The sequence below is a fragment of the Marmota flaviventris genome, chromosome 3 (genome assembly GCF_047511675.1).
Source record: "Marmota flaviventris isolate mMarFla1 chromosome 3, mMarFla1.hap1, whole genome shotgun sequence".
In the NCBI taxonomy this organism is placed as follows: Eukaryota; Metazoa; Chordata; class Mammalia; order Rodentia; family Sciuridae; genus Marmota; species Marmota flaviventris.
In genome coordinates, this window is record NC_092500.1 from 2,391,020 (window position 1) to 2,400,515 (window position 9,496).

The following is a 9,496-nucleotide window of genomic DNA, read 5'->3' on the forward strand; positions in this document are numbered from 1 at the left end:
TGTGCATGTGTGTGCGTGTGTGCAACAGCACTTGGTGTGCAAGCTGTCCTGCTAGGGCAGTCGGCATGTGCTCACACAGTACCATGCTGTGCAGCCAGTCTCTGAACCAGGCTTCATTGTACACCTGGGCCAGGGTCACAGGGGCCTGTGCAAAGCCCCCAGAAGACCTGCACCTGCAGGATGCTGGAGGGTCCCTGGAGGCACCACTAATGTGCCTGTGTGTTGGGAGGTGGGAACCCCCAGGAGTGAGGGGAGGTGGAACCTGGTCCGCTGGGGGACCCTGTGGGGTGCATAGCCAGGAGATGTGGGGGTGTTGGAGAAGCCTCACTCCCCTGCCCCGGGGGCCACCACTGTCCCACCACAGCTTCCTCTGGGCTCATCTCCTGTCTCAGGGCTGAGATCAAAACACTTTCTCTAGGGCCTCCTCCGCACCAGCTGGCGGACCTCACTCTTGTCAGAAATGTGTTGCAGGCTCCCTGACACTTCCTGCCGGTGTCCCTGAATTGCTCCCCCAGGCCCCTCCCTGCTCCTTGAAAGGACTTCAGGGAAGTCTTCTCTGGTCTCAGTGGAGGATGTCCAAGGAGACTCCCTGGGACCCAGGGTCCAGAGCTCAGTGCAGCCTAACAGGCTCTTAATCAGCACCTACTGTGTGCCAGGGCCTGAGGCTGTGGAGGTGACTAATTAGTAGGCAGAGGTCCCCACAGGGACCCCTGTCTCCTGGGGAAGGCGACCCACAGGACAGGAGCTCACAGTGGCTGGGAGTGTTCTGGGCTGCTGTCACCCAGGAGCACAAACCCCGAGGCTGAGAATAGCAGAACACTCCTGCCCCAGGCTGCCTCCTGCTGGGGGCGCTGTGTGTGCTTCTCTCCAGCTTCCATGGCCCGTCCTTGGCATCCGGTGGCTGGGGACACATCAGTCCTTCCCCACCTCTGTCTTATCTCTGTCCCCTGTATCTTATGAGGACACTGGCCCCCGGGTTCAGGGCACACTCTGTTCAGGATCATCGTATCCCAAGGCTCTTACCTCAGTCACATGTGCAAGCGCTCACTCCAGATCAGCCCGCGCTCTGAGGTTCTGGACGGATGTCTTTCCTGGGTGCACCATCGCATCATGCATACCTCGGGGGTGTGCGGGTACAGAGATGGAGAGGGAGGCAGATGGTTCCAAACCCAGGTAGACACCTGCCGCCTCAGCTCCCAGGGAACACCCAGCCGGCTCTGTTTTGTAGCTGGACTGATGGGGGGTAGATCCCTCCTGTGTTTCTTCAAGAATGGGACCAACTCCACTGGACACAGCCCCCGCTGATGGCCCTCTCCTGCAGGGCCCAGTCACAGCCTGTTGCTGAGCTTACGCACCACCTTCAACCCCGAGAAGGCCCTTAGTCTGAGAGGAGAAGGGGTGTCCAGGTCCCGGTGTGGAGGGGTGAAGAGGGAGCGTGGGGCTGACCCAGCCTTGTCTCCAGCCCCTGCAGTCAGCCCCATGGCCAACAGGTCTGCCTGGACAGCTGGGGGCAGTTTTCTTCAGGCCCTCTTAGTGAGCCCTGCCAAGAGATGGGGGTGTGGCCCGTAGCAGCTCTGTGTCAGCCGGGGTCACCAAGGAGGGTGTGGAGAAATGCTTGTCACAGGAAACGTGCCTGCGAAGGCCAAGGTGAAAGTGATGCTCGCTCCCCAAAAGGGCGAACCTCAGATTGCAAGTGCCATGCTGGACAGGGCGGGTCTACCGCCTCCCCTGTCCTGGTCCTGAGGCCCGAGCTTCAGCACTGGTCCCAGGGCTCCATCTCCAAGGACCAAGGAGGATCAGGCACCCAGGGGCCGGGGCACAGCACCACCCTCCGGTGGCTTCCCCAGGGCAGCGGGAGGGAGCCCCCTGCTCTGGCTCTCCAGGTGGCCTGTGGAGCAGGCTGTGTGCTGGCTCTTCCCATCCAGCCCCCTCCTCCCCGCCGGGCTCCTGTTCATCACCTAATCACTGCAGTCCCTGGGTTTACCTCCGTGTGCCCTTCCGGCCCTTGTCACAGCTGTGGTCATCCTACCAGGACCTGGCGCACGGCACGCTCAGCAATCACTTGCTGAATGGAGGAGCAGGAGTGCACGGATGAGGGTTTGCAGCTGGGCACAGCCTGTGCCTGGCCTTCCATAAGACAGATGGGACTTGTCAGGGGCCACTTGGAGGGCTGGGCAGTACGGTGACCATCCTGGGGGTTGAATGTCCCCTGGTGTGGGCTGAGCAGGGGACACCTTCCCAGTCGGGCAGTAGCTGCTTGGGGTCTCAGTAGAGACGGTGCCTCTTGTCTCTGAGACTGCTCAGGAAAAGCCAGGGCTGCCCCTGCCCAGTTCCCCTCCACCTGCTTGACAATTCCTTCTCAATCCCAGAAGGGCCTGGGGCAGGGGTCCCCAGGAGCCCAGCCAGTCCTCGGAGGCCTGAGAGGGTGCGCGGTGGGCTCTGTCCTCTTGGTGCAGACGGCAGTGCTGGGCTGGGCATCGGGTCTTGAGTGGGGTCTGCAGGGCAGTTCTGTCCTGTGCTGTGCAGCACTGTGCCTGCCTCTATGGGGACCCCAGCTGGCCGACCCAGTCCAGAGGACCCCTTCCCTCTAGGGAGGTGGAGCTAGCAGGGCCTCTGTTGCCCAAACCCTCTTGGTAAAGAGCCCTTCAGTTTTGGCTGAAGGTCGGACACAGCTTAAGGAAGAGCAGCTGACTCTGGGTCCATTTTGTGCAACCCCGGATTCGGAGACGGGTAGTCTACAAGGATCACAGATTATTTCCCCACTGTCCTGGAGACGGGGGAGTCCAAGACCACAGTGGGGGCATCGGCAGGCAAGGCCCTTCTTGCTGTGTCTCCCATGGGGAAGAGAAGGGCCAGAGAGGGCGAGAGGGGAGACGGGAGCGGGTCTGCAGCCCATTCAGCAGGTTCTGTCCCCGTCGGCACTCAAGCCCGCTCTCTGCTTTCAGCCACGACTTCCACCTCCCTGTCCTCTCTGATCCTCTCAGTGGCTGACCTTGAGGATCCTGATGGGGAATGGGACTCAGGGACCGGCCCTGTTGGCACACACTCAGGAGTCCCCGGGCGCCCCTGGAGACGGCTGGCCCGCGGCCTGTCCAGGGCAGCTGCAGCCGGGCTGCCTGGTCGCGGGCTTTGCTTTGTCTGCGCTCCCTCTACACGAGAGCACCCTTGCCACATCTCTCGCGCGTTGTCACTGAAGCCTCATTATTCTGAAATGTCACTTCACTTAGGAACATCGTTATGCAGGAACATATGCTGCACATTACGCGGCTTGCTCAAAACGGGAAGAGACGGGATTTTTTTTTTTTTTTTGAGCTACATTTTAGCAAGGACAAAGTCAACATTTTGACATCCAGGAGAGCTGGAGGTAGACAGGAGAGCTGATGATCTCACAGGCCCGGGATCCTCCTCCACAGAAGGATGGGTGATTCCTTGCTCTGATGGGGAGAAGGGACACATCCCAGGACGCGCCAGGAGCGGAGACCCCCGGGAGCTGGCCGGCTTCTTTCTGGGCACAGTGGTCCTGCCAGCTGTATCCGACACCTCCCCCAAGGGGCACCAGTCTTGTGGACAGCCAAGCACACCGGCATCGGGAGGTCCAGGTTTGAAACCATCACGCGTTTGTTTGTTTTTTAATATTCTAAGCCATTATTAAAACACAGCTAAATTACAAACATGCACTCATTAAGAAAATGTTGCTTTTCATATGTAAAATTTATAGAGTCAATTACCAGTTATTTCATTTGAGATCTTCATCATCCCAAACAGCCGTGAAATGTAGGTCACTGTCTGTGTCTCCTGCCACGAGGTCGGCCCCCTCGCAGGCTCTGGAGCAAGGGCGCAGGGCCTGCCGGAACCTTGCTCTGCTTTCTGGAGAAGAGAGATAAATCAGGACGCTCATTTATGTTTAATAGACGCTATTAAGCTCTTTCTGGAGGGAGCCGATGAGTTTGCAGTGTGGCCGCTTTCAAACTTTTATATTTTAAAAGAAGCCCATTTGTGGGGTTCTCCAGATAGGAGGTGTACGGGTCCCCTGCCCGGGCTGACCTTGCCCGATGGGAAGACCTTGCCCGACAGGCAGCCGGGGCAGCAGAAAGAAACCTACTGCAGACCTGTTCATGAACTCAGGCCTGGGGGTTGGGGGGGTTCTGACTCCACCTGGACTCTGTGGAGGGGAGGGGGGTGACCCTGAGCCTCCCTGAGGTGGTCAGGGTGGGCGGGGCCCCTTGCTCAGGACAGGCTGGCAGTAATGAGGTCAAGGGCTGCCGTGCCTTTGCAAGGGTCCCTGCCGCATGCCCTTCACAGCACTGCTGTTGACACCCCGTCACCGCCCTGTGAGTAGCTGCCATGTTCATCTACATTCTGAAAATAAGGAAAGTGGAGTCCAGAGAACCCTCCTCCTGTGGCTGGGCTCTGGTCAGAACCTGCTGGCCGTGTGGGTTCATTTGTGTGTCGCCCAGCTGAGCCACCGGGTGCCCAGCTCTTGGGCCAGATGCTGTTCTAGGAGTGTCCTTGAGGGTCTCTGGATGAGGTGAGCCCTGAAGCAGACGGCGCCAGGTGTGGTGTCCCCCAATCAGCGAGAGGCCAGCAGAAAACCCAGGGCAGGCAACGGCGGGACACACTCTGCCTAACGATGTTCAAACGGGACCGGAATCTTCTTCTCTTGACTTGACCTGACCATGCTGGGTCACCAGCTTGCAGATGGCAGACGGGGGACTACTCAGCCCTGTCATCTTGCAGCCAGTTCCTCCCAATGACCGACAGGTCTCCTCCCAGAGGTGACCTTGACACAGGAGGTTTCTAGTATGGAGCAGCAGCCGTGCACAGTGGCCGTCAACAGTGTGTTCACTCGGTGGGGACAGGGGCACCTGGCGATGAAGAGGGGTGCCCTGGCCTGAGTGCAGGGCCCTCTCGCAGCTGTTGACACTCTGCCTTGGGTGGCCCCCAGCGAGCTGGTCTGGATGCTTTAACAAGGGCGACTTTCTGCTTTTCTGGCCACTGCCCTCTCTGTTGTGCCTCGTTCAAGGGCAGGTCAGTGGAGGTGAGGAGCTTGGAAGAGGAGATGAAGGCTTTGCACTCGCCAGGGAAGGTCACCATGCAGACGGGTTCCCGCCCGCAACATGCACAAGTGTGGAGAGAGCAGAGCTGTGGCAGCATGGCAGGGTGCGGCCCCACACTGGTCTCCAGGGTCCAGCAACATGGATGTGACCCACACCATCAGCAGCAGCTGCTGTCCTACCACCTGGGTCACCAGGCCAACAAATTGACTCCCTGGCACTGTTCCCAAAGGGTCCATTTCCTCCTGGACTTCCTTGTCACTGGACAACTCTTCCCGTCTGTGTCCCAGGTCCAGTTCACCAAGATGTCAAGCCACCCACATCCCAGGGTTTGTCCTGAGGGCACTGCTAGACCTAGAACCCCCTGCACCCAATTTGGAGCTGTTCACTCGTTCCGTGTCAGGGAAGAGCACTGTGGGGGCCAGCCACCTGGGGCCTGGCAAGGCCCCTGTGCATCCAGCCACGTGGCACTGCCTCCTAATCATGGGTCACCTGTAATTGTAGACCCAGGTGCTTGGTAGAGGAGATGCAGAAAGTGTCCAAATTCCACGGAGGCCACCAAACCAGCTCTGCTTCATCTTGCTGGAGGAGACCTTCTTCCCTGCCAGTGAGTCTGGGAGGAGGGTGTTCATTGGAACAGCTGTTTCTGTGTCACCTGACAAAGCTGTCAGTCGCCCCCTGGCACCGTTCTTCAGACACGCAAGGAGGCAGAGACAGACAGCTGCAGTTGTGCTTTACTGGTGAGTTTTCTCCTTAAAGTGTGCTCAAGTTTCGGTACCTCTAGGTGCAGGGAGCCAGTGGATGAATTCTGCATTTCCAAGGCAATCGTGGTTCTGTGTCAAAGGCCTTGCTAAGTCACACCATCCGTGCACCACAAAAGCCAGGCTGGACTGGGCCACCACACGGCAAGACGCGCAGGGCAGCCTTCAGGGCTCCCTTCAAAGCCTCGTGACCTCGGAGCAGTCACCCGCCTGCTCCAGCTCTGATCTCCCCATTCATGGTCCAAAAGGTCGCAGCAGAGACGGCTCCTTCCTTGCAGGACTTGGTGAGCAGCTTCCGTCTCTCCTGTGAGACCCACGGGAGGACAAGTTGGTGGGAGCACTTCACATCCTGAGAAGGGCCACACAGCGTTGGGTGCTGCCCCTGCTGCCCTCCCCCCTGTGAGCACACGGTGGGCGATGACAAGTGCAGGCCACTGCACCAGGAGTCCAAGAGCAACTGTTGCTGGCCTGGTCATTCTACCTGGGGGCGTCCAGCCGGTGGTCGGTCGCAATGTGAACTTGTCCTAGGAGATCTGGGCACAGATTAAGGAATAAGGATGAGATTTTAGGAGCTGAATCTGAAAACAAATTTTGCATTTTACCAGCTAGAGAGTGGGGGCAGGTGGGCGAATCTGGGCTTCCAAGTGGACAAACAGCCGCACAGAGAAGACTTGTCTGAAAGGAGCTGGGGCGTGGCCAGTCCAGGGGGCAGAGGCCACAGGAGTTCATTCAGGGACTCTGTGGTGTCAGGCAGCTGCCCCGCCAGTGTTCTTCATAAGGAGCCACCCCTAGGCCACTTGTTCCTCACTCAGAGGCTGGTGGGGCCTGCATGGTGCGGCTGGTCTCTGCGGCACTTGGCTTTGCCTGTGCGTTGTGTTTTTTAGCAGCAGCTGAGGGTCTAAGAAGCTGAGTAGAGCTTTGGAACTCTTATGTGGCCAGGAAACATTTTTTTTTTTTTTCAAAGCCCTTGAGAAGGAAAAGCCCTAGAAAATGATCCAAACTTTAATTTGGAATCTCTGGAGGGCTACACAGGAGTAAGAGCAAGCCAAAATAAGACAAGGATTTACAAACACTGAAACCCAGCTTCAAATAAATGAATTCATAGCTTGGAACTAGCCCCAGCACAAAGGCTTGCCAGAGGAAGTAGCAAGTAGTCTTTGAAGTAAGACAGTAACCATCACATTATCTATACAATTTTCACATCCAACGTCTGACATCCAAAAAGGAAAAAAAAAAAAAGAAAAATTATCAGGCATACCAGCCAGGTAGCCAGAGCTAAAGAATTCAGAACCAAAGAAACAAAGGCTAAGCGAAGAAACAACATCGAAACAGATCCACAGGATTGCAGGAGAAAAAAGTCAGTTTACACACTGTAAATGTTTGTTGAGAAGCACAGATGATGAGTTGGAGAAATACATGAGAGAACCCAAATCCGTAAACGTGGAGTGCTGGAAAACACGTCCTGGGGACTCCACAGTCGGGTTTCAAGGAAGACAGAGCCCAAGGGAAACTTAGGTATGGCGTTGGTCACAGAGTGAGGGAGGGAGGAAGGTCAGGCGCGTGCCCTCCACACGGCCAGGGCTCTGCCAGAACTCTGGGAATCATGAAAGACCTGCAGAAATCTCAGGAGCATTGGTTTAGGGAAGCGAGGGGAGGCCGTGTCAGAAAGGGAGCTTCGTTTGTGGCTCCACTTCCTCTCATCCCTCCTCTGCTCTCCAGCTCAGAAATAGCCTTGAAGCACCAGGCGGGTTTGCTTCAAGCCTCTACACCAACAGAGCACCAACCTTCATCTGACACGTCCAGTCTTCCTGCAAGTGTGCCTCAGCCACCCACAAGGCCAACAGGCTCCTGGCCCCCAGCAGGTGGTTTGCTGAAGACCAGGAGGGACCAGGGCTTTCACTCTGCAGCTGCCTCAGGCAGAGGAGAGGAGTTGCCAACCAGAGGCCAAGGTCAAGATCAAAGGAGGGGCTGAGGAATGAGGGGCCCAGAGGGGCTTTGAAATGCTCTGACCTGGAGAGAAGCAGGGTTGAGAGGGTTGGAAGGAGCGCCCCAACACAAAACACCAGGCAAGACTGGAGAGCCATCGTCCCAGCCACCAAGGGGAACCTCTGCACAGCCATTACCTGACCGCGAAGCGTGTCAGGGGAGGTTTCCATGCCACACTGCAAACACGCAGGCCAGAGAATTAGTGCAGAAGAGGCTCTAGACACAGCAACAAGTATCACGAGAAGCAATGGCACTGACCCTGCGGAGGGGACTCCTGATTCACAGAAGCGCCATTGTCATCCAACATGATGAGCTCTCAAGACAAGAAATACAAGACACGTAAGGAAATCAGAAAATCCGGCCCCTACACAGACAGCCTGCAGCCCACAGGGCCGGTCGTGTGGAGGCCAGGATGTCAGACCTAGGAGACGCAGACTGTGCGATGGCAACTTTAATATGTTCAAAGAGCCAAGGAATATTTAAGGAAATAGGAAAGTTGAGAACTCCACCTCACCGAACCGAAAAATGTCATAGAAAGATCCATTTATAAAGACTGGGAGTTGAAAAGTACGGAAACTACAGCGAAAAACTCACCAAAGGGACTCCCGAGCACAGTTCCAGGAAGAAGAAAATGAGCAGAGTGAACACAGGACCATCAGAATCCCCCCACTTGAAGCACAGAAAGAGAAGGAGTGGAGAGTGCGTGGCGGGCCTCAGATCCCGTGGGTCACAGAGGGAGCCCACACTGTGCAGTGACACACAGTGTGAGCCAGGGAGGTGGTGGGAAAGAAGGCCGCAGGAAGAGGGGAATCACAGGAAGTCCCATTGACCTTACTTTGTGATTTCAATCTAACGTTTTTAGTTTCAGAAAATTTTATTGGTGCATTAAAATTATTCATAATAGATTCATATATTCATGCATGAAAAAGAACCCGTACATTCAAAACACTCGATAAGTTTCAAGTAGGTTGAAAACCAAAGACAGACTCTTAGAAACAGCAAGAGAGGAGCAGTGGTCACATATGAGGAAGCCACACAGGATTCAGGGCCATTTCAGATAGGACTTGAGGCCAGAGGGCAGAGAGAGCATACAGCGCTGAAGAAAAAATAACGTTGATCAAAATCCTATGCCTCATCCAAACACCTTCCAAAAATAGTGGTGACTAGGGCACTCCAGGGTTTTCCGTAAAAGCTGAGGGTGTCTGTTGTGGTGGCCCTGCTCTGCCATCCACAGCCATGGGGTCCTGCAGACGGAGGCCAAGGGACCCCAGGGAGCAGCCCAGAACCATGGGGTGAGGGCCCTGGGGAGGCTGCCGGAGGTCGGTGACAAGAGTGAGACTTTATTTTGTTGCTGAAACTCCTGTCTTTCCTCCTGTCTGACTTTAAATACAACTGTAAAAAGAAATGCTGGTCCACCTAAGCACACAGCTCAGGAAGATACGAGCTGTGGCGAGGAGCTAGAGGAAGGGGAAGGGAATCGTGGGAGCTGGGCTTCTATTTAAACTGTTTTCATTATTCTAAACTAGATTCTGCACCTTAAAACTCTAATTTTAATATCCAGGGATCCTCTAAGAAAATGCCTGGAATACGTAGAAGACATGACCAGGGCTTGAAGGACCCTACAGAATATCCAGAAGACAAAAGAAGCAAAGGAAGAACTGAAACCAGGGTCTCCGAAAAAAGGTCCAAAACAAG